Source organism: Anomaloglossus baeobatrachus, chromosome 1, assembly GCF_048569485.1.
Source record: "Anomaloglossus baeobatrachus isolate aAnoBae1 chromosome 1, aAnoBae1.hap1, whole genome shotgun sequence".
NCBI lineage: Eukaryota > Metazoa > Chordata > Amphibia > Anura > Aromobatidae > Anomaloglossus > Anomaloglossus baeobatrachus.
In genome coordinates this window covers 756,082,778-756,109,143 of record NC_134353.1, presented here as the reverse complement: position 1 = coordinate 756,109,143, position 26,366 = coordinate 756,082,778, and positions in this window count along the sequence as shown.

Sequence of the window (26,366 nt, the reverse complement as noted above, 5' to 3'; positions counted from 1 at the left end):
CACCATCACGTCCACTTCCTTGTTCCTTGCCAATGCCCTTGCGCATTTTGCAATGCTGTGCACTGCTGACGTGTATATTCACTACTTGTGCGTTATATCAAAGTGTGTGGAAATTGCACACAAGTGCACCTGTACGCTGCCACCAACAGGCACACACGTGCGGTTTTAAAAACCAAGCACGGACGCAATAATAACCTAACAGGTTTTTTTGGGGAGCGACAATTACAGACAAGTCAGACACTATCTGGACTGTTTTACACTGTGTACACCAGCCCCAGATATGATGAAGGCTGGTATACGGTCACCACTACCCTGCCTGCCTGCCTGTATACTGGTACAATAGTCCTGACAAGGACTCTTCTGGTCACTAGCCTGTATTCAGACCTGGCTATACCCTGCCTGTATATAGCAACAATAGTCCTGAGAAGGACTCTGCTACTGTACTCCGACCTGGCTATACCCTGCCTGCCTGTATACAACTAGAATAGTCCTGAGAAGGACTTTTGGTCACACTGTTTGCAGCCCTGCAACTGAAAAAGCTATAAAGGGCCGCAAAGCTTTCCCTGAATCAGCGACACTCTCCCTGCACTGACAGTCTGGATAGCTGTGAGCAGAGCACAGCGCGCCGGCCGATATAAAGGCTCGGTCACGCTGTGCAGGCCGGCCAATCACTGCAATTCCACAACTAACAGGGCTGTGGCATTGCAGTGGTCTGCCAGCCAATCCCTGCATGAGGGCTGGCTCTCAAAAGAGCGCCAACATGCAGAAATGAAGACCACGAGTTCAGCACGAGTATCGCGAGATTACTCGGTCCCCGCCGAGCAGCCCGAGTACAGCGATACTCGTGCGAGTACCGAGTAGTGACAAGCATGCTCGCTCATCACTATTATTTACCAACAATTTTGAACACGTGCAAACAATTTTGCCCTGCCTATTTTTGAGGTTTTGTGTGAAATTAAGTCCAATTTGCCTTTTTTTCCCCGTCAGTTTTTTTTGTGTTATTCTAACACTCCAAGAGAATAAACATGTGCATGACAAAATATATATATAAATTACATATTTTTTGGGATAAATACCGCATTTTCTGGAACAATTTCAAGGGTGCCAAAACTTTCAGCCATGACTACATATGCAAGTACTGCGGGCAAATGAGTTATAACCTACTACCATGAAGTGCACAACCGGCTGCTTCCTTAGTGCTTGAATATTCTTTATCTGTTGCACTGCAGGACTCTGACTAGTGAAACTTGAAGACTCAAATGCTTTTCAGGTTCATTTTGCTGTGCTCTAAAGGAAAAACCTTGTTTTCACCCCTGTGGAGATTGAATGCGAAACCTTGGTGACTACAGATGCTGACAGCCATGAAAGTGTTTTTGTTGCTCCTAGCACTATCCAGTAATGACAAAGACTGACATCTAATTGTCACTCTGCTGTTACAAAAGTGGATGAATAGTTCATTTTCAGAGCATGCCATGTGGCAAGTATGCAGATCCCGTTATCAAATTTCTAGCGGCATTATAGACAAGAAATAACTAGGCAATTATCATGATTTACCAATACTTGCATTCTTCTAAAATTCTCACAGTCGGGGTAGGTTCACATGAGCATATAAAAAAATCAGCAGAGGTTCATCCAGAAAAGTGGAACGATTTGTTTCTCACTTGTCATCCCTGTGAAATCCGTTTTTGTACAGCAGCAGTTATTAGTCATTTACAAGATCTTTTCAGTTTATCATGTTACAGAATTGAAATGTATCCATAAAAATCTAATATGTAGCTCCGTATATCATCTGATTTGTTTTTACACTTGACTTGAGTGGGGGAGGTTCATCTGATTTAAAGAAGAATATAGTGCATGTTGCGATTTTCTTCACATGTAGATTTGTTCAGTGAAAACAATTAATCTAAAGGAACAATAAACAATGAATGAAAGGGTCTCATCTTCCCTGTGTGTGATTCTCCGTCCCCCTCCACCTACTTCCGGTCTTTGAATGACAGATCACTCTGCTGAGATTTCAATCGGAGGGTGCAGGTCATTCCAAGACTGCAGGCAGGCAGAGAGGCCAGGGAATCACAGACAGGGAGGAGAAATCCCATGCACCAAAATAAAATGGTGGTTAAAGAAGAACCACAAAGCAGATTAGTTCCCCAAAGGTATGAATTTAATCTGTAATACAGTGCCATTACAGCCATATCTTTACACTACAATATCATGTGACAGGTTAATTTTGAAAGGTGAAAAGATTTCTAAAATTTGTCAAACAATTGTTTTACATTGACTTTTTTAAGACCCATAATGTTTTCATTTTTCTATTTTTTGTGTAGTCAACTAATAAATGTATTGATTAAAGCTATGTACCTTAATTAATTTTACAGAAGGCCATGAATCAGTATAGGGATCTTGCAACAAAAACAAGTATAAGTCCTAAAATATAAATTTCTATTTCTCAGATTAAAACAAGAATAAAATGAACAACAGTTATAAATATGGTTATACAGGTATAGGGAGCGGATAGAGATTAATTACATCCAATTACATATAAATAAGTAGACTCAATGTACAAAAATATTCTCTATATGGAATATATGTGATGTGTTTAAAGTGTCTCTGTACTTGATATAAATAGGTTGAAAATAAATATATTTATATTCAAAGTGTCCATGTGCTTAATATAGAAATGTGCAAAAAATAGATATTTATTAGTGTCCACATGCTTAATTGCAACCTATATATACATATACCAAAAGTGTCAAGTGTGTCTTTTTTGGGTTTTAGATTATACAGTCATATGTAAAAGTTTGGGCACCCCTATTAATGTTAACCTTTTTTCAAACAAAATTTGACCGGTGCAAAAGTATGGGCACCCTTATCAATTTCTTGATTTGAATACTCCTAACTACTTTTTACTGACTTACTAAAGCACTAAATTGGTTTTGTAACCTCATTGAGCTTTGAAATTCATAGGCAGGTGTATCCAATCATGAGAAAAGGTATTTAAGGTGGCAACTTGCAAGTTGTTCTCCTATTTGAATCTCCTATGAAGAGTGGCATCATGGGATCCTCAAAACAACTCTCAAATGATCTGAAAACAAAGATTATTCAACATAGTTGTTCAGGGGAAGGATACAAAAACTTGTCTCAGAGATTTAAACTGTCAGTTTCCACTGTGAAGAACATAGTAAGGAAATGGAAGAATACAGGTACAGCCCAGAAGTGACCGGCCAAGAAAAATATCAGAAAGGCAGAGAAGAATGGTGGGAACAGTCAAGGACAATCCACAGACCACCTCCAAAGACCTGCAGCATCATCTTGCTGCAGATGGTGTCAATGTGCATCGGTCAACAATACAGCGCACGTTGCACAAGGAGAACCTGTATGGGAGAGTGATGCAAAAGAAGCCATTTCTGCAAGCACGCCACAAACAGTCGCCTGAGGTATGCAAAAGCACATTTGGACAAGCCAGTTACATTTTGGAAGAAGGTCCTGTGGACTGATGAAACAAAGATTGAGTTGTTTGGTCATACAAAAAGGCGTTATGCATGGAGGCAAAAAAACACGGCATTCCAAGAAAAGCACTTGCTACCCACAGTAAAATTTGGTGGAGGTTCCATCATGCTTTGGGGCTGTGTGGCCAATGCCGGCACCGGGAATCTTGTTAAAGTTGAATGTCACATGGATTCAACTCAGTATCAGCAGATTCTTGACAATAATGTGCAAGAATCAGTGACGAAGTTGAAGTTACGCAGAGGATGGATATTTCAGTAAGACAATGATCCAAAACACCGCTCCAAATCTACTCAGGCATTCATGCAGAGGAACAATTACAATGTTCTGGAATGGCCATCCCAGTCCCCAGACCTGAATATCATTGAAAATCTGTGGGATGATTTGAAGCATGCTGTCCATGCTCGGCGACCATCAAAATTAACTGAACTGGAATTGTTTTGTAAACAGGAATGGTCAAATATACCTTCATCCAGGAACTCATTAAAAGCTACAGGAAGCGACTAGAGGCTGTTATTTTTTCAAAAGGAGGATCTACAAAATATTAATGTCACTTTTATGTTGAGGTGCCCATACTTTTGCACCTGTCAAATTTTGTTTAAATGCGTATTGCACATTTTCTGTAAGTACAATAAACCTCATTTCAATCCAGAAATATTACTCAGTCCATCACTTATTAGATATATGAAACTGAAATAGCTGTTGCAAAAACCCAAAAACTGTTTTAAAGAAAAAGGTTAACATTAATAGGGGTGCCCAAATGTTTTCATATGACTGTAGATGTTCAATAGAACCCCATCAACTCCGTGTATGGGGAACACAAAAATATTGTAAACATATAGGTAGGGTTGTTGTAAAAACACAAAATAACTAGAAAATATATTACACTTTTTCAAAGCAGTTAGTACATTATTACCAAGATAACCCCAGTTGTAAAAAGACTTACTAATTGGTTCATGATATAGCTCCATCTGGTCCCACAGCACCAATGCACGTTTCATGATGTACTTCCTCAGGAAGCATGTTTAGCGGAGGTGGGGGTCGGGTTATAAGCAGCTTGGCATCCTGACTACTGCTACCTCCAAGGTTTCTAGGAATACTACACCAACCTGTCCAGTAACTTATACATCGTTGGAATCAGGCTCTCTTCCTCAACATCACACTGGTCTCAGATTTCATAGCAAGGTTACAAATAGAAGAAAAACAAAAATGTTGTCAGCTCACTGAACCACAGCATATGTGAAGTCTGGAAGTGTCCAATCAATCCAGGGCAGTGCAGGGAACTTGATTCCGAATAATCACAAAGGAGATAGTATTTTTGGTTTGAAAATTCCAGCAACTCGTCCTGGAAATTATAAAACAACTTTTATTCTATATCTTTAAAATAGTTAAAAAATAAGTATGTTTTTGAAAAAATCATGGTTCACCAATGCTGGGAATACGCTTACGCGTTTCGGGCTGAAGAGTCCTTACTCAGCATTTTTACCTTTTTTTTTTACGTATATGGAAGAAAAGTTGTTTTTATAATTTCCTGGTCGAGTTGCTGGAATTTTCAAACCAAGAATATATAGCAAGGCTGTCTGAGGAATGTTCTGCCATGCTCAATGGAACCCAAATTATCAAGATCCACAACTGGCAGCTCCATTTTCTATTGTCTACCATTTACATATCAGATGTGCTTTATGGGAGAAAACTCCAGAGATGCAGCCAGTCATGGTAGTATGTTTAGGCCATGCATGACCAAGATTTGGTCTGGTGTTATTATGTTGAAATCTTTGGAGAAATGGCCATGCAACTGGTTACAAAATTTATCCATTCTGTGCTGCAAGTGAAATTGGACATCAGCTACCAATTATAAGCATGAAACAATGTCTACAAATACCATGAGAAGGTATTTGCATATCATTGGGCTAAAAGCCAGATGTTCAGCCACAGGTGTTACACTGACCTCACACCAACACTTTCAAAACCAATTATGCTACAGAGCAAGATGGCAAAGGAGGTTTAAATGGAGATCTATCCTCTTCAGCAATGAGTCCTACTTTTGTCTGGATGCAATAATAGCTGGTGATTAGCTGGTGATTGGTCAAGAGACCATGTAGGTTAAGTGTTGAGTAAGGTGGCATAATGTACAGTAGCTGAATCCCTCTAGTCTTCATTCCGTGTAAACTAGTAGCTTGGCATTATATTGATTTGGTCTTAGAACAAGGGTACACCCATTTCTCCATATCGTCCCAGGAACCATTTTTCAACATGACTATACCAGACCACATATAGCTGGCACCACTGTGAGCAGTCCACGTGGTCTAAACACACTACCATTCACTGCAGCACCTCCAGATTTGTCTACCACACATCTGTGATGTCATTGGTCAGCATTTGCAGGCAGCAGGTGTTCGTGATTTGGGTGCCCAAGTGTATTAAGTGTGGCAATTAATAACCTCATTGATGACATGCCAGTCCGTTTAAGTGCATATATTTTTGTGCACGCCTACTAAACAATGAATATATCAAGATGATTTTTTAAAAAAGTTCCTTTTGTTTTTTTCATCTTTTGTATATCATTAATATTTCTATCAATCCTGTGACTTCCATATTTGCTTTACTTTACCTTCTCGGTGTTGCAATTTCAATGTTGAAAAGTATTCATACTAACCAACTTTTATTTTGACAAGACATGTCAGGATGTCTTCGCCATAACGGAGAGTAAATACTGTGACCTATTTCAATACACTTGTATAAAACATAAATGTGCAATACTAACAGCACTGTACATAATGTTTAACATTTTTCCAACCGGGCGATTTTCCATATTTGTGCTGTGATCCAACCCCATGCTTCTTACAAGCACCACAATTTTTTTTTATTTTTCCATTGCTAATGCTATGTGAGGGCTTGTTTTTGGTGGGACGATTTGTGCTTTTGAGTGACACCATTCAGTTTATCATGTGATGTCCTGGAAAGCAGGAAAAATTCCAAGCTCAGCAAAGGAAGGTTGAACTAGATGTACCTAGGCCTTTTTTCAACCTTTGTAACTATGTAAATAAAATAGCAAAAAAAATTGCAATTTTTTTTTGTAGATTTATGTACAGTGTTCATTTATATGTATGATGACAATACCTATGATTCTCCAGGTCGGCTCAATTACAGTAATGTCAAACATGCTTAGAAACAAAAGTTTTTAATTTATTGTCAATGGGACTGCATTAAGGCTGTTTTTTGTCACTGTTTTATAGATTCATCATCATTTTGGCATTGATACAATGTGTCAATTTGCTTTTATTGCATTTTTTTAAGTATTACAGTGGTTGAAAAATTGCTTGGCTTTTATTTTTTTTCTCACCATGCCTTTTATCATGTCAATTAATTTTATATTTTGTTGAATCAGACTTTAATAAATTTTGAAATACCACAAAATATGTATTTTTAATGTTTTTTTAATTCGCAATTTGATTCAAACTTTTATATTTTTAAATATTTCTTTAAACTTTTTTTTATTGTATTTATATGTCACCCTAGGGGACTTGAACTGGCAACTTTCCAATCACCTGTGCCATATAAATCAAAACAACAGTATTGCTGTATATAGGACAAAAATCATAGAGTCCTATGAACACCAGCCACAGGCTGGCTTTCACAAGAGTAAAGTCATGACAAGTTCAAGGGTCTTCAGCAGACCCACAACTGTCATGTCATCCCATGAACGAATATTAGTCGCATGGGGAGTGTGCTGAGGGGTGGTTTGAACAGTGTGCACCCTCCCAGAACACTGTAAATGACTGTCAAAAATGGATAGTGACATTTAGAAGGTTAACAACAGCAAGCAAAGATTCACTTCATTCACAGCTGTTAGGGGCACTTTGCACACTGCGACATCGCAGGTGCGATGTCGGTGGGGTCAAATTGAAAATGACGCACTTCCGGCATCGCATGCGACATCGCAGTGTGTAAAGGCTGGATGATACGATTAACGAGCGCAAAAGCGTCGTAATCGTATCATCGGTGCAGCGTCGGCGTAATCCATGATTACGCTGACGCGACGGTCCGATGTTGTTCCTCGCTCCTGCGGCAGCACACATCGCTGTGTGTGAAGTCGCAGGAGCGAGGAACGTCTCCTACCGGCCTCACTGCGGCTTCCGTAGGATATGCGGAAGGAAGGAGGTGGGCAGGATGTTTACATCCTGCTCATCTCCGCCCCTCCGCTCTGATTGGCTGCCTGCCGTGTGACGTCGCAGTGACGCCGCACGACCCGCCCCCTTAACAAGGAGGCGGGTCGCCGGCCACAGGGACGTCGCACGGCAGGTGAGTGTGTGTGTGAAGCTGGCGTAGCGATAACTTTCGCTACGCCAGCTATCACCACATATCGCTGCTGCGACGGGGGCGGGCACTATCGTACTCGGCATCGCAGCATCGGGCTGCGATGTCGTAGTGTGCAAAGCCCGCCTTAGAGGCAGATGATTGCTGAATAATGCAGCCATCATTTTCCAGCAAAGATACAGGTTGAATTCCTGAGTCTTCATCAAAGTTAGGGAGCTGGCATATGACGTAACAGCAACTTACTGACAAATGACTTACCAGTATACCAAATGTTGGTAAGGTTAAAGGCAAAGAAAGGCAGAAGTTAGAAATTCTATAGATGTGTCATCATTGGTGAAAACAGCACGCCTTATTTCCATCCAGTGGCTGAAAACCTGTAAAACCTATAGCTACATATATTAATTTTAGCAAACCTCACAATGTTATTTATATTAGTTCTCTACGGCATTTAGTTTAGATGTATAAATAGAAGTGTTCCATTCAATAACAGTGATTTTGATTATGGGGAAGGATTGAAAAAAGAAAAAAAAAAAAAAGCATATTGTATACCTTTTAAACATATTGCTTAACCAATCTGTGTACAACAAAACAGTCTATGTCTCAGGAGGTCAGAGCTACAGTGTGACCCGACTTCCCTCAGAAATAGTAGTCGGCAGCTTAGGCTAATTAACATCTGTGATCATTCAGTTCCTCCTCTGAAACTTGACCTTGGGGAAGAGGGCAACATCGATCAGTGTTCTATACAACATTAAATAGATACATTAACAAATTCTCAGATTTTTTTTTTAAGTCTGATCCCTTGCAGGATTTGAACTCACAGCAGCTTTATCTGTGAGTCAAAGAAAGCACTAGCAAGCATAGGAGAATTTATTATGTTTACAACACTAAATAATGTCCATCTTTAGGGCTCATTCATATGAACATTCCGTTTTTGCGGTCCGCAAAACAAGATCCACTTTTTCATGGACAGTGAACAGCTGTGGTCTGGTATTCTCAGACTAGGGAGGTTCTTGGACCCTCCCCCAGCCTAAGAATAGCAGGCCGCAGCTGTGACGCCCTGGCCGGGCAGGTAGTCACAGATAGGGCCCCGTATTACACCTGTCCCTCATAGGTAACATACAGCCAAACATTTAAACCCTAGTCACCCCCCTCAGGGCTTGATGGACACACCAGGGGGGCAGAACCAGGTGGTTGGAAGACTCCCTCCAAGGAGTTCAGACAGCCTGGGGCGGGAAAGTAGCCAGATAAGGTTGGGAGTTTGAGTTGGAGAGGTGTGTGGGCTGGAGCTGTGTGCAACTCCAGCAGAGGAGAGAAACCAATTTGAGCAGGTGCCGGGGTAAGAGCATTGGTACCTTTGGCTAGGAGGCAGATGGCGGTCTCTATCTGCAGGAACCGGGAAGACAGCTTGGTGGAACCGAGGTGGACCGGGACAGGGTTGTAACCCGCCGGTACTGACCCGGGGAACCGACTCAGAAACTGGAGCACAAAGGGGGGTACTCAGGCCCTGAAGCTAGGTCCAGAAGCCACTGGGGGCTTGCTAATTAACTGATTGCGGCCAGGACTAGAGGTCCTGTCCCACCCAAAGTAGCGACTAAAGGCAACAGCCCAACAAGGGGGATAAAAGGCCACCGCCATGGCTCAGAGATCACAGGGGCCAGCGTCTGCGGGCAAAGGGCTCCTTAGGCGACAACAAGCCGGGAGCGGACTCCTGAAATTGCAAGCACAGGCAGTCCACCTTCCAACACAGGTGCGGGAGAATGACAGAGACCACCAGCCGGGTGGGGGACCAGACTGCAGCCCGCTGCAGGCATCGACCACCCTCACGTTGGTTTACCAGATACTCGTGTGTTTACTAATAGTGAGTACAACAGCACCCTCCGGTCGCCCATCTCCCTGCACCGCCAAACATCCCCCCAATGGGTCCCGGAGCCACCATCCCTGCCCACGGAGGGGTTAACAACTTGCTGCCAAACATCTCCCCCGGGTGCCCCATAACTGCAGCTGTGGTGTCCACCTTCACCACATCCCGTGGATGGCGTTACGAACTTAACACGGCTCCGGCCGTACATCTACGTCCCCAAACCACAACCCCCCTTTCAGTTGAAGTGACCGCGAGACCCCGGGGTCCGGAGACCCTCGAGCCACCCACTGAAGGTCCGGATCTGATCGACTCGGCTGCCGAGCACAGGGCGGTACACAGCCGTCCCAGAAGTGGCGCATCCATTAGATGTGCCAATCCTGGTACTTTTTCCCAGCTCATCCCGATGCCCTGGTGCGGTGGCAAATGGGGTAATATATGGAGTTGACTTGATACAAGATGTGTAATGTTACCTGGCATCAAGCCCTGGGGTTTCTGATGTCACGGTATCTATCCGATACTCGACATCAGTAACTGAGTCAGTAATTAAAAAAAATAGCCGACAAACAAATTTTTATTTGAAAAAAAATCCTTCCCAACACATTTCCTCTTTCACCAATTTATTCAAAAGAAAAAACAAATCCAGGTCTGGCGTAATCTAATAATGGGTAGAGATGAGCGAACCGGTCCCGGTTCGGCTCAAGGTCGGTTCGCCGAACGGGGGTCCCGTTCGAGTTCGGTTCGTCGAACGTTCGACGAACCGAACTCGAACCAATAGGCTATAATGGGAGGCAATCACAAACACATAAAAATGCATTAGAAATGAACACAAACAGTTAATAAACATTGCCATAACACTTACCGGTCCCCACGATCCCTTCTGCACTCTGTCTCCTGCCGCTATTCCATCCGATGATCGCTTAATCCTCCCGGTGACCTGCACTGCCAGCAGAGATGCAGGACCTATCGTGACGTCAAAATAGCCATGTGACCAGTCACGTGGCTATTATCTCATTGGCTACAGACTGGTCACATGACTATGACACGTCATGTAGGACCTGCGAGTGCATCTCTCCGGTACACGGTGCACATATGTGTATCGCCGTGTACCGGCGACATGCTCTAGCACACGGTCGACTCCCCGTTCCGTTAGGGACCGGCTGACACAGCCGGTCATTAACGGAGATCACCGTTGCCATAGCAACGCAGTTAGCGGTGACGTCACCGCTAACCGCGGCTCCGAGAGCACCATTGCTATGGTAACGCATCTGTCAGCGTTACCGCTGTTACCGCTGACAGCCAGCACTGATCACTCACGGAGTGAAGGCTGCACGCTGCTTCACGATTGTAGTGAGGATTGTAGTGAGGATGAGGTTCCCCAGCCCCAAGTGATGAGCTGGTGAACCTCATCCTTCCTCACTACAATCGTCACTACTACAACACTAGTGAGGATTGTAGTGAGGATGAGGTTCCCCAGCCCCAAGTGATGAGCTGGGGAACCTCATCCTCACTACAATAGTCACTACTACTACATTAGTGAGGATTGTAGTGAGGATGAGGTTCACCAGCCCCAAGTGATGAGCTGGTGAACCTCATCCTTCCTCACTACAATCGTCACTACTACTACACTAGAAAGAAAGAAGACAGAAGAGCAGGATCGTGGAGGGCTGACAGGGGGTAATAAAGATGGAGTCTCTAATGTGTCTGTGTATTTATTTCTATTAAAGTATTTTTTCTCTGTGTGGTGTTTTTTTTTAACCCTTTATTGGAGATTCTTAATGGCCGGGTCAAACGTGCCTGACATTAAGAATCTCTGGCTTAATACTGGCTAGTAAAACAAAGCCAGTATTAACTCATGATTACCCAACAAGCCACCCGGCTCCAGGGCTGTTGGAAGAGTTGGATACAGCGCCAGATGATGGCGCTTCTATGAGAGCGCCATTTTCTGGGACGGCTGCGGACTGAAATCCGCAGCAGAGGCGCCCACAAACCTCGGGCTAACCTGTGCTGCGGATTCCAATCCCCAGCTGCCTAGTTGTACCCGGCTGGACACAAAAATGGGGCGAAGCCCACGTCATTTGTTTTTTAATTATTTCATGAAATAAGTGAAATAATTAAAAAAAACGGGCTTCCCTATATTTTTGGTTCCCAGCCGGGTACAAATAGGCAACTGGGGGTTTGAGGCAGCCCGTGGCTGCCTGCTGTACCTGGCTAGCATACAAAAATATGGCGAAGCCCACGTCATTTTTTTGGTGGGCAAAAAAATTCTGCATACAGTCCTGGATGGAGTATGCTGAGCCTTGTAGTTCTGCAGCTGCTGTCTGCTCTTCTCCATACAAATAGACAGCAGCTGCAGAACTACAACGCTCAGCATACTCCATCCAGGACTGTATGCAGAAGTTTTTTGCCCCCTGAAAAAATTATGTGGGCTTCGCCATATTTTTGTATGCTAGCCAGGTACAGCAGGCAGGTACGGCTTCCCCCAACCCCCAGTTGCCTATTTGTACGCGGCTGGGAACCAAAAATAAAGGGAAGCCCTTTTTTTATTATTTCATGAATTTCATGAAATAATTAGAAAACAAATGACGTAGGCTTTGCCCCATTTTTGTGTCCAGCCAGGTACAACTAGGCAGCTGGGGATTGGAATCCGCACCACAGGTTGGCCTGAGCTTTCTGGGCCCCACTGCTGCGAATTGCAGTCTGCAGCCGCCTCAGAAAATGGCATTTTCATAGAAGCGCCATATTCTGGCGCTGTATCCAACTCTTCCAGCACCTGCCTGCTATACCTGGCTAGCATGCACAAATATGGCGAAGCTCACGTCCTTTTTTTGTAGTTTTTTGGCAAAAAAAAAAAAAAATGCTTCCCTGGATTTTCCATTGCCAGTGAAGGTAACACCAAGCAGTGGGGGTTAGCAGCCAGTAGCTGCTTGGATTACCCTTAGCTAGCAATACAAAAAATGCAGCGTGAGCCCATATATATTTTTTTTAATTATTTATTTAAATAACTAAAAATAAAATGGGCTTCCCTGTATTTTGATTGCTGGACATCACAGTGCTGTAAAAATAAATCTTTAAAAAAATGACGTAGCGCTCCGCGGTATTTTTGATTCTCAGCGCAGATAAAGCAGACAGCTATGGGTTGCCACCCCCATCTGCCTGCCGTTACCTTGGTTGGCAATGAAAATACAGGGAAGCCCATTAATTTTTTCTATTTAAAAAATAGTTAAAAAAAAAAATGACATTGGGTCCCCCCATTTTTGATAGCCAGCTAGGGTAAAGCAGACGGCTGTAGGCTGAAAACCACAGCTGGCAGCTTTACCGTGGTTGGGGATCCAATGTGGAGGTCCCCTCAGGCTCTTTTTTATAATTATTTTATAAATATTAATAATTACACAATAAAAGTAGGGTCCCCACCAAATTGGATCACCAGCCAAGGTAAAGCGGACAGCTGTGGTCTGGTATTCTCAGGGTGGGAAGGTCCATAGTTATTGGGCCTTCACAGCCTAAAATTAGCAGGCCGCAGGCACCCCAGACGTGGCGCATCCACTAGATGCGCCAATCCTGGCGCTTCACCCCAGCTCATCCCGTGCCCTGGTGCAGTGGCAAACGGGGTAATAAATCGGGTTGATACTAGCTGTAAAGTCACCTGAGATCAAGCCCAGCAGTTTGTGATGTCATGGCGTCTATTAGATACCCAACATCATAAACTGTCAGTACTAACAAAAAAAAAAAAAAATCGACAAAAGAAATTTATTTGAAAAAACAGTCCCCAAAACATTTCCTCTTTCACCAATTTATTGTAAGAAAAAAAATAAAGGGGTCCCACGACGACTCTGGACCGTCTAGAATATGGGGGGGAGACACTCAGGGAACGTATCCCCCATTTTCTAGGAGTGCGGACCCTTCATGTGAGGAGTGTGGGTGCAATGAATCTGCACTCACTCTCCCCGGGTCCACAGCAGCAGAGTCCATGTCGTAATTGTTGCTACCAAAGCTGCAATGCCCTGCTCATGAGGTAAGGGCATGTCTAATCAGTAGAACTACTGTAGAGGAAGCTCTGCTCACTGGTATATAGGTGCTCAGAGGTAATAATAGATAAAATTAGTGAGTAACCTCGGCACTCTAAATCTCCCAGACTAAGTCAGTAAGTCACAACGGATAGTAATGCAAAATCACTCTTTATTGGTCCGTATTAAGAAAAAAAAAATTTTCATAAGCTTATATGTTTTTGTCCAAAACAAGTTACAAATGATGTTTCGGCCTGAGCCTTCGTCAGATTGGACTTATCTGCATGTAATCATGAAAAATGACAATAATCAGTATCACATAAGAGTGAGAGAACAATAACATAAACTCGAACAATGTAGAGGTACAATTGGGATGCAGCAAAAAAATTGCAACACAGCAAGAAATGAAACGCATAATACAAATGTCATAATACAGTACAAGGACAATATAGTAATGACAAATATGGGGTCAGAGTAGGCTTAGACAGCTCTGGTACGAAAGAGATGTCAATCATAAAGTAACATGTGCAGTAGGTGTAGAGCTACAGTATGCATGGCAGAGCTAATGGGTAGACCGACCATAGAAAAAGAACGGAGAAAAAGTGGATAAAAAGTGGATAAAAAGTGGAGAAAAAAATGGATAAAAAGTGGATAAAAAGTGGATAAAAAGTGGAGAAAAAATGGAGAAAAAGTGGAGAAAAAAGTGGAGAAAAAGTGGAGAAAAAGTGGAGAAAAAGTGGAGAAAAAATGGAGAAAAAAATGGAGAAAAAGTGGAGAAAAAGTGGAGAAAAAGTGGAGAAAAAGTGGAGAAAAAGTGAAGAAAAAGTGGAGAAAAAGTGGAGAAAAAAATGTAGAAAAAGTGGAGAAAAAATGTAGAAAAAGTGGAGACAAAGTGGAGAAAAAGTGGAGAAAAAAATGGATAAAAAGTGGAGAAAAAAAGTGGAGAAAAAGTGGAGAAAAAGTGGAGAAAAAGTGGAGAAAAAAATGGCTAAAAAGTGAAGAAAAAGTGGAGAAAAAGTGGAGAAAACAATGTAGAAAAAGTGGAGAAAAAAGTGGAGAAAAAGTGGAGAAAAAGTGGAGATAAAAAGTGGAGAAAAAGTGGAGAAAAAGTGGAGAAAAAAATGGAGAAAAAAGTGGAGAAAAAGTGGAGAAAAAAAATGGATAAAAAGTGGATAAAAAGTGGATAAAAAGTGGAGAAAAAGTGGAGAAAAAGTGAAGAAAAAATGGAGAAAAAGTGGAGGAAAAAGTGGAGAAAAAGTGGAGAAAAAATGGATAAAAAAATGGATAAAAAGTGGAGAAAAAGTGAAGAAAAAGTGGAGAAAAAGTGGAGAAAAAAATGTAGAAAAAGTGGAGAAAAAATGTAGAAAAAGTGGAGACAAAGTGGAGAAAAAAATGGATAAAAAGTGAAGAAAAAGTGGAGAAAAAATGGTGAAAAAGTGGAGAAAAAGTGGAGAAAAAGTGGAGAAAAAAGTGGAGAAAAAAGTGGAGAAAAAGTGGAGAAAAAGTGGAGAAAAAGTGGAGAAAAAGTGGAGAAAAAAATGGATAAAAAGTGGAGAAAAAGTGGAGAAAAAGTGGAGAAGAAAGTGGAGAAAAAGTGGAGAAAAAGTGGAGAAAAAGTGGAGAAAAAAATGGAGAAAAAGTGGAGAAAAAGTGGAGAAAAAGTGGAGAAAAAGTGAAGAAAAAGTGGAGAAAAAAATGTAGAAAAAGTGGAGAAAAAATGTAGAAAAAGTGTAGAAAAAGTGGAGAAAAAAAATGGATAAAAAGTGGATAAAAAGTGGATAAAAAATGGAGAAAAAAAGTGGAGAAAAAGTGGAGAAAAAGTGGAGAAAAAGTGGAGAAAAAGTGAAGAAAAAGTGGAGAAAAAGTGGAGAAAAAAATGTAGAAAAAGTGGAGAAAAAAGTGGAGAAAAAGTGGAGAAAAAGTGGAGAAAAAAATGGATAAAAAGTGGATAAAAAGTGGATAAAAAGTGGATAAAAAGTGGATAAAAAGTGGATAAAAAGTGGAGAAAAAAATGGAGAAAAAAGTGGAGAAAAAGTGGAGAAAAAGTGGAGAAAAAGTGGAGAAAAAAAATGTAGAAAAAGTGGAGAAAAAGTGGAGAAAAAATGGAGACAAAGTGGAGAAAAAAATGGATAAAAAGTGGAGAAAAAGTGGAGAAAAAGTGGAGAAAAAATGGAGAAAAAATTTTAGAAAAAGTAGAGAAAAAATGTAGAAAAAGTGGAGACAAAGTGGAGAAAAAGTGGATAAAAAGTGGAGAAAAAAGTGGAGAAAAAGTGGAGAAAAAGTGGAGAAAAAATGGAGAAAAAGTGGAGAAAAAGTGGAGAAAAAGTGGAGAAAAAGTGAAGAAAAAGTGGAGAAAAAGTGGAGAAAAAAATGTAGAAAAAGTGGAGAAAAAATGTAGAAAAAGTGGAGACAAAGTGGAGAAAAAGTGGAGAAAAAAATGGATAAAAAGTGGAGAAAAAAAGTGGAGAAAAAGTGGAGAAAAAGTGGAGAAAAAGTGGAGAAAAAAATGGCTAAAAAGTGAAGAAAAAGTGGAGAAAAAGTGGAGAAAACAATGTAGAAAAAGTGGAGAAAAAAGTGGAGAAAAAGTGGAGAAAACGTGGAGATAAAAAGTGGAGAAAAAGTGGAGAAAAAGTGGAGAACAAGTGGAGAAAAAAATGGAGAAAAAAGTGGAGAAAAAGTGGAGAAAAAAAATGGATAAAAAGTGGATAAAAAGTGGATAAAAAGTGGATAAAAAGTGGAGAAAAAGTGAAGAAAAAATGGAGAAAAAGTGGAGGAAAAAGTGGAGAAAAAGTGGAGAAAAAATGGATAAAAAAATGGATAAAAAGTGGAGAAAAAGTGAAGAAAAAGTGGAGAAAAAGTGGAGAAAAAAATGTAGAAAAAGTGGAGAAAAAATGTAGAAAAAGTGGAGACAAAGTGGAGAAAAAGTGGAGAAAAAAATGGATAAAAAGTGAAGAAAAAGTGGAGAAAAAATGGTGAAAAAGTGGAGAAAAAGTGGAGAAAAAGTGGAGAAAAAAGTGGAGAAAAAAGTGGAGAAAAAGTGGAGAAAAAGTGGAGAAAAAGTGGAGAAAAAGTGGAGAAAAAAATGGATAAAAAGTGGAGAAAAAGTGGAGAAAAAGTGGAGAAGAAAGTGGAGAAAAAGTGGAGAAAAAGTGGAGAAAAAGTGGAGAAAAAAATGGAGAAAAAGTGGAGAAAAAGTGGAGAAAAAGTGGAGAAAAAGTGAAGAAAAAGTGGAGAAAAAAATGTAGAAAAAGTGGAGAAAAAATGTAGAAAAAGTGTAGAAAAAGTGGAGAAAAAAAATGGATAAAAAGTGGATAAAAAGTGGATAAAAAATGGAGAAAAAAAGTGGAGAAAAAGTGGAGAAAAAGTGGAGAAAAAGTGGAGAAAAAGTGAAGAAAAAGTGGAGAAAAAGTGGAGAAAAAAATGTAGAAAAAGTGGAGAAAAAAGTGGAGAAAAAGTGGAGAAAAAGTGGAGAAAAAAATGGATAAAAAGTGGATAAAAAGTGGATAAAAAGTGGATAAAAAGTGGATAAAAAGTGGATAAAAAGTGGAGAAAAAAATGGAGAAAAAAGTGGAGAAAAAGTGGAGAAAAAGTGGAGAAAAAGTGGAGAAAAAAAATGTAGAAAAAGTGGTGAAAAAGTGGAGAAAAAATGGAGACAAAGTGGAGAAAAAAATGGATAAAAAGTGGAGAAAAAGTGGAGAAAAAGTGGAGAAAAAATGGAGAAAAAATTTTAGAAAAAGTAGAGAAAAAATGTAGAAAAAGTGGAGACAAAGTGGAGAAAAAGTGGATAAAAAGTGGAGAAAAAAGTGGAGAAAAAGTGGAGAAAAAGTGGAGAAAAAATGGAGAAAAAGTGGAGAAAAAGTGGAGAAAAAGTGAAGAAAAAGTGGAGAAAAAGTGGAGAAAAAAATGTAGACAAAGTGGAGAAAAAAGTGGAGAAAAAGTGGAGAAAAAGTGGATAAAAAGTGGAGAAAAAAATGGATAAAAAGTGGATAAAAAGTGGATAAAAAGTGGAGAAAAAGTGAAGAAAAAGTGGAGAAAAAGTGGAGAAAAAATGTAGAAAAAGTGGAGAAAAAAGTGGAGAAAAAGTGGAGAAAAAGTGGAGAAAAAGTGGAGAAAAAAATGGATAAAAAGTGGAGAAAAAGTGGAGAAAAAGTGGAGAAAAAGTGGAGAAAAAAATGGATAAAAAGTGGAGAAAAAGTGGAGAAAAAAAGTGGAGAAAAAGTAGAGAAAGAGTGGAGAAAAAGTGGAGAAAAAAATGGATAAAAAGTGGAGAAAAAGTGGAGAAAAAATGGAGAAAAAGTGGAGAAAAAGTGGAGAAAAAGTGGAGAAAAAGTGGAGAAAAAAAATGGAGAAAAAGTGGAGAAAAAGTGGAGAAAAAGTGGAGAAAAAATGGAGGAAAAAATGGAGAAAAAAATGGAGAAAAAGTGGAGAAAGAGTGGAGAAAAAGTGGGGAAAAGTGGAGAAAAAAATGGATAAAAAATGGAGAAAAAATGGAGAAAAAGTGGAGAGAAAGTGGAGAGAAAGTGGAGAAAAAGTGTAGAAAAAGTGGAGAAAAAGTGGAGAAAAAATGGAGAAAAAGTGGAGAAAAAGTGGAGCACCCTTTGGTGCCTTTCATGTGGCACTAAGGGGTGCTTAGCTTTGTATTTAGCCAAAAAAATGAAAAAAAAAAATGACGTAGGGTTCCCCCTAGTTTTGTAGCCAGCTAGGGTAAAGCAGACGGCTGCAGCCTGTAGACCACAGCTGGCAACCTCACCTTGGCTGGTAATCCAAAACTGAGGGCACCCCACGCTGTTATTTTAAATTAAATAAATAATTTTAAAAAAAAAACACGTAGGGGTCCCCCAAAATTGGTTCACCAGCCAAGGTAAAGCAGACAGCTGGGGCCTGATATTCTCAGACTAGGGAGGTCCATGGTTATTGGACTCTCCCAAGCCTAAAAATAGCAGGCCGCAGCCGCCCCAGAAGTGGCGCATCCATTAGATGCACCAATCCTGGCGCTTCGCCCCAGCTCATCCCGCGCCCTGGTGCGGTGGCAAACGGGGTAATATATGGGGTTAATACCAGATGTGTAATGTCACCTGGCATCAAGCCCTGGGGTTGGTGAGGTCAGGCGTCTATCAGATACCCGACATCACCAACCCAGTCAGTAATAAAAAAAAATAGACGACAAACACATTTTTATTTGAAAAAACACTCCCCAAAACATTCCCTCTTTAACCAATTTATTAGAAAGAAAAACAAATCCAGGTCTGGTGTAATCCAAGGGGTTGCCATGACGATCCACACTGTCCCAGTCAATGAAGAGCAGGATGTTCCCCATTGGCTGGGAGAGCAGTGCAGTGACCTGAGCTAACATCAATGGGTCAGCCCAGGTCACTACAGGGCATGACAAGTGCTACTGTCAGCGAGGTACATTACCTGCGCTGATCTCCAGCACACTGACAGCCCCTGTCACTGAGTTCAATGATCGGCGCCTTCACACCAAGTATCGCGAGAGGCCCGTGACGTCACCGCTAGTCAGTCTCGGGTCGGAAGCGAGAGGTGATGTGACAAGCGGCGGTCATGGAGGACAGTGACAGCGCTGAGGTCGGGATGGCGGGACTTCATCACCGCAGGTAAGCCGAGCGGGACCATGTGTGTGTGTGTGTGTGTGTGTGTATATGTGTACATGCCGCGGGTAGGAGGGGGCGGAGTGAGCTGAGCGGGGAAGTGTGGGCTTCCTGCACGTAACTAAGATAAACATCGGGTTACTAACCAAAGCGCTTTGCTTGGATACCCGATGTTTATCTTGGTTACCAGCTTGTGGCAGGCTGCCAGCAATGGCTCCTGCTCACTGTAGCTGTAAAAAGCCCTGCTTTTTGCTGCTAGAACCGTTCTCGAACGTATCTAGAACTATCAAGCTTTTGCAAAAAGCTCGAGTTCTAGTTCGATCTCGAACAGCCCCCAAAATCACTCGAGCCTAGAACTGGAGAACCTCGAACCACGAACCGCGCTCAACTCTAATAATGGGGTCCCACGACGATCCATACTCACTGTCCCAGTCAATGAAGAACAGAATGCTCCCCATTGACTAGGAGAGCACTGCAATGACCTGTGCTAACATCATGAGGTCAGCCCACGTCACTGCAGGGCTGTCTTCAGGAGGTTAGCTAGGTACATTACCTGCTGTGATGGAAGCCGCTGCACTCCTGACATCAGCGCTTGTCACTGACTTCTATGCCTGCTGCGTTCTCTGATCACCTCTTGTGAGAGGCCTGTGACGTCACCGCTAGTCACATGTATGGGCCGCCCACGAGATGTGATGTGAGAATGTGGTGGTCAGTGACACGCGCTGATGTCAGGAGTGCAGGAGTTCATCACTGCAGGTAATGAACTTTACTAACCTCCTGACGGCAACGCTCATCATCCCCGTGGCTGCTCTCACTGCAGTGCCGCCATATGCTGACATTGCAGTGCCGGCATATGCTGACATTGCAGTGCCGGCATATGCTGACACACTGCAGTACGGGCATATGCTGACACACCGCACTGTGGGCATATGCTGACATTGCAGTGCTGGCATATGCTGACACACTGCAGTGCCAGCATATGCTGACATTGCAGTGCAGGCGTATGCTGACATTGCAGTGATGGCGTATGCTGACATACTGCACTGCCGGCAAATGCTGACATACTTCAGTGCGGGCAGATGCTGACATTGCAATTTGGGCAGATGCTGACACACTGCAGTGCATGTATATGCTGACATTGCACTGCGGGCAGCTGCTGACACTGCAGTGTGGGCATATGCTAACACACTGCAGTGCGAGCAGCTGCGGGACTGGAGCGGGAAACAGACTGCAGGGGCACCTGATGGAGATCACAAGGATGTGCTTCCGTGTGGCTTCCGGGGATATTGTGGGCCCATTGACTTGTATTGAGTCACGGTCCTTTATTACGGAACAGAATAGGACATGTTCCATAATAACTGAACCGACATACGGCATCCGATGTGTTTTTTTGTAAGATCAGAAGCACACAGAAGTGCTATCGTGTGCATCCGATCCTACACAGAACACATTGAAAAGATGGTCCTGTCCGTGGGTCCACAAAAAAGCAGGAACTGACCAAAACAGATGGAACAGTCATGTGAATGAGCCCTTATAGGCACATTTTACTGGTACATAGAGATACACCTCTACATACCAGCATATCTCTATTTACTAAATATACAGTATATATTTACAATTTTCTATAGTGTTTTTGTAGATCAATGCAAGTATACTGTCTTTGTGTGTGTGCGTACGTGCATGTGTGCGTGTGTGTATATGTAACACCTGCTGGAACCACTGTCTCAGAATGGCTATTATGGACAGGCTAGAGGAAAGTTGCTCACTAAGCAGGATCTTGAGAACCCTAAAACCCTTTAACTTCTATACTGGGACTTGCAATTACTACAGGACACTGGAGATTGCTACGTGTGGAAGGCTACAGTCCATAGCAGAGTAATCGTTAGGCAGAGTCAAGCCAGGAGATATTGAAAAATGACAAAATTGGCAGGTAAGAGCGTAGTCAGGAAATCAGGCTGAGGTCAAAACAAGTTACAAAAATGGCAGGCAGGAGAGTAGTCAGAGAGCAGGTAGGGGTCAAAACACAGGGATCAATATTCAGAGCAGATCGAGAACCAGAAACAAGCAGAACTGCAAAACTTTATCTGGCAGTGACCAGCAGAGAGGAGGGGGAAATAGAAGGGTGTGGTGGCTTTCCTTTGGTTGTAACTGAAATGTGGTAATGTCAGCTGGAACACACATGCCACCACAGTCAGCCAGTGGTACTGCAGGTCCCAGGGAAACCCAGCTTAGTGGATGAGCGGAGTCTGCACCCACTGTTTAACCCCTTCAGCTCCAGGGCACTTTCCGTTTTTGCGTGTTTGTTTTTTGCTCCCCTTCTTCTGAGAGCCATAACGTTTTTATTTTTCCATCAATCTTGCCATATGAGGGCTTGTTTTTTGCGGGACAAGTTGTACTTTTAAATAAAACCATAAGTTTTACCATATGGTGTACTGGAAAACAGCAAAAAAATTCCAAGTGTGGAAAAACTGCAAAAAAAGTGTGATGGCACAATAGTTTTTGGGATGTTTTATTCACGGTGTTCACTATATGGTAAAACTGATGTGTGAGTATGATGCCTGAGGTTGGTGCAAGTTTGTAGACACCAAACATGTATAGGTTTAGTTGTATCTAAGGGGTTAAAAAAATTCACAAGCTTGTCCAATAAAAGTAGTGTACGTTTTGCGCCATTTTACGAAACTCGTGCCGTTCTCATTTTTTGGGATCTATGCCTCAGTGATGGCTTATTTCGAGCTGACGTTTCTAATGGTACCATTTTTGCGCAGATGCTACGTTTTGATCGCCTGTTATTGTATTTTGCGTAAAACTTGCGGCGACCAAAAAACATAATTTTGGCATTTGGAATTTTTTTTGCCACTACGCCGTTTACCAATCAGATTAATTGATTTTATATTTTGATAGATTGGGCATTTCTGAACGCGGCGATACCAAAGATGTGTATTATTTTTTTTTAACCCTTTAATTTTCAATGGGGTAAAAGGGGGGTGATTGGAAGGTTTTGTTTTTTTTTAATTTTTAAAACTTTTTTTTTTAATGTTACTAGTCCCCCTAGGGGGCTATAGCGATCAACAATCCGATCGCTCTGATCTATCTGCTGATCACAGCTATACAGCTGTAAACAGCAGATACGGTCACTTCCTGCTTCACTGGCCTCCCGGCCGAGTGAAAACGAAAGTGAAACGTCACAGCGGCAGGCGTCATCACATGACCCTGTGCTACCATGGCAACCACCGAAAGTCACGTGATCACTCACGTGACTTCCTGTGGGGGACGGTGGTAAGTGAAAATCTTCACCGTGCGTATATACATCTCGCTGCCAGACTTTGGCAACGAGATATAAAGGGTTGATGTTACGGGTGGAATGTGATTCCACTCGTAACATGCAGGCACACATGTCAGCTGTTGAAAACAGCTGATATGTGCGCTGATCGCCGCTCCCTGCCTGCGGCAGGGGGCGGGGCTTAACGACACATGATCCATGACGAATAGATCTGTCCATGGTCGTGAAGGGGTTAATCAGAAAAAAATCAAAACACCAGAATTATGTCTTTTTGGTCGTCACAACATTGCATTAAAATGCAATAACAGGCAATAAAAATGTTGCATCTATTCAAAAATGTTATAATTAAAAACGCCAACTCAAGACGTAAAAAATAAGCTATCAGTGAGCCCCAGATTCCGAAACATGAGAACACTTCGGGTCTTGGAAAATGGCGACAAAAGCGCAATTTTTTTTTTTTTACAAATTTCTGATGTCGAGCACGATAGCACCCGCCCCCATCGTACGGCCGATATGTGGTGATCGCTGCCGTAGCAAACATTATCGCTACAGCAGCATCACACGTACATACCTGCTCTGCGATGTCTCTGTGACCAGCGAACCGCCTCCTTTCTAAGGGGGCGGTTCGTTCAGCATCACAGCGATGTCACAGCAGGGTCACTGAACCGCCGCCCAATAGAAAAGTAGGGGTGTCGATGAGCGGGACGTAACATCCCGCCCAACCTTCTTCCTTCCTCATTGCTGGTGGCCGCAGGACTAACAACATCGTACCTGCAGCAGCAACGATAATTGAGAATAGGGGGGCATGTCACCGATTAGCAATTTTGAACGTTTTTGCGACGATTCAAAATCGCTCATAGGTGTCACACGCCACGACATCGCTAATACGGCCTAATGTACGTCACAAATTCCGTGACCCCGTAGCGTGTAAAACAGCCTTTAGACTATACATGTTGGGTATCTACAAACTTGTACTGACCTTGGGAATTATAATACCTGGTCAGTTTAACTAAATAGTGAGCATGGTAAATTAAAAAAAAAAAAACACAAAACATTTTTTTTGCAATTTCACCGCACTTGTAATTTTTTTTCCCTATTTTCCAGTACAATATGGAGTGGAATGAATGACGTCTTTCAAAAGTATAACTAATCCCGTAAAAAACAAGCCCTCATATGGATTTATTGATAGAAAAAAAAAAAAGGATTATGGCTCTTGGAAGAAGGGGCTGCCAAAAATGAATAATGGAAAATCACTCGGGGTTAATGGGGTTAAAATTAGCTTTAAAATTAATTTTGTTTGTGGGAATAGCCCTTTAAGTTATGTATTTAGCAGACACTAGATAGCATAAAAAAGCACAACAATATTCTAAAACTGCAGAAGCAACTGGTTAATCAAGGACCAGCGTGTTCTTTGTTATCGCTGGTACAATTGTAGAGATCCCGATTTCTTTACAAGTTCTGACACTCTGTTCTCTATTTTGCTGTAAGATGTCAGCTCATATCACATTGGACTTTAGGAATGTTGGCAGAATGCAATGTAGGAGTCAGACTTTTCAGCAGCATTCTTTATTGCTAATCTGTTTTGTCACAACATATAACAAAGATTCACATTTTCTGTGATCCTAGGAAATATATTGGGGAATAAAAATAGCAGCAAATAAATCATTGCTTAGAACGATTGTCCACCCTTGGGAATAAGCTTATTTTACTTAAATGCATGTAATTGGATTTAAGACTTGTTTTGCAACTGGGTTTCCTTTTCCATTGTTTGCCTTCTACAGCTTCTTTGTTTTATTCTTTTTCTGGTTGAAAACTCAACATTAAATCAGTATACTGATTGAAATCATAGAAGTGATAAAAACATTGATAAAAGGCAAAGCTTTATTTAGCAATAATATAACAAAATTATATACAATAAAATAGCAGACAGTGCTTCAACAGATGAAAATATATATGAACAGAAGGGAACGCAGGCCAGAGTCAAATACACTAGTATGCAACCCATAGGATTACTATATTGCTGCCATACGTAGTAATATGGATAAAGATAGAGGATGTAACATATTAATATATGGTATTTATCCAAATCACGAAAATCACCAACTACAAAACATCACTGCTATACTAAGGTAATAGGATGCATCCAAACAAGCAAATGCAATGAACTCCTTATAAACCTACAGAAAATGTGTAAAAGCTGTAGTGGTTGATTGAAAGGATAGAGATATAAGTATAGCTCATAATTACCTTTGCTCACATGAACTGAACTGGGCAGCCCAAGTTCCCTCACCCTGACACATGTTTCGCTCTAGCTTCATCAGGGGGCATGTCTAGGGTGGAGGGCACATCAGTTTAAATAGAAGAAGTGACCAATGAAACAACATAACTCCCTGTGCAGCTGTGCGATGCATGGAAACACAGGATTCCTCCCATACAAAGTGATTTCCGCTCCAAGCTCTCCAGCATCACCTGACATCAACCTCTCACCATTACTGAGAGGAAAATCACGTGAGGCTATGGGATGCATGGCGGAATTCAATAGAGGTGGCACCTGTATTTAGAGATATCAGTGGCCATTCTAAATGAGGGAAATTTGGCCAGTGCTTGGTTAAACAATGATGTGAAACATCCAGAGTAAAGTAACTCACCATACAGCTGGATAGCACATGAGGTCGGCCACATCCTCGTTTAGAATGGGGAGATAAGGTATGCACACCAGTGACTATGTAAGGGGAATACATAAAATAGCAGAAACTGCTGTGTGAATACTGACTTGAAAAATCCAATAGCTATATGTAAGAGTGAAAATGTGAAAAATGGAATCTGCATTACTGCCATGAACATATGAATCAAGAGAAATTTAGCTACTGAATTGATCAATGCAATAGAGCCCCAACACTACGCCAAAGTATTTCTCTACGATGGGGTCCCTAGCTTGTGTGTGTCCTCTCATGCAGTTAAAAAAAACTTACCGTTTATGGGAAGCTGAGACCCAGGCTATTTATGCGTATGATATGGATTGGCAATAGGTGTGGTTGGGGAGGGTTCACAAACGAAAAACTACTAACAATAACGAATAACGTTTGGAACACCATTCTACGTCTGAACTGGGTGCAAAAACCTAAAAAAACATCACTATGGGGAGATAAGGTATGCACACCAGTGACTATGTAAGGGGAATACATGAAATAGCAGAAACTGCTGTGTGAATACTGACTTGAAAAATCCAATAGCTATATGTAAGAGTGAAAATGTGAAAAATGGAATCTGCATTACTGCCATGAACATATGAATCAAGAGAAATTTAGCTACTGAATTGATCAATGCAATAGAGCCCCAACACTACGCCAAAGTATTTCTCTACGTTGGTCCCTAGCTTGTGTGTGTCCTCTCATGCAGTTAAAAAAACTTACCGTGTATGGGAAGCTGAGACCCAGGCTATTTATGCGTATGATATGGATTGGCAATAGGTGTGGTTGGGGAGGGTTCACAAACGAAAAACTACTAACAATAACGAATAACATCCTCGTTTAGAAACCGGACTTTCATACCGAGGTCTCCAGCATGGCTGATCAATCCACATAATAGTGAAAGTCCCATGAGTCAAATAGACACGTGGTAGAAGTCCAATCAAGGTGCTCACAGACACTTACGCACCTGTATGGGGAGATTGCACTGGCCATTTAAAGTAAGGGCAACTGATGCAAATGCCAGATAATGAGAAATTATAATGCAGTTAAACTGCCTATAGAATGATAAGGGGAACATATAGTGACTGCAGTTCATATAAAACA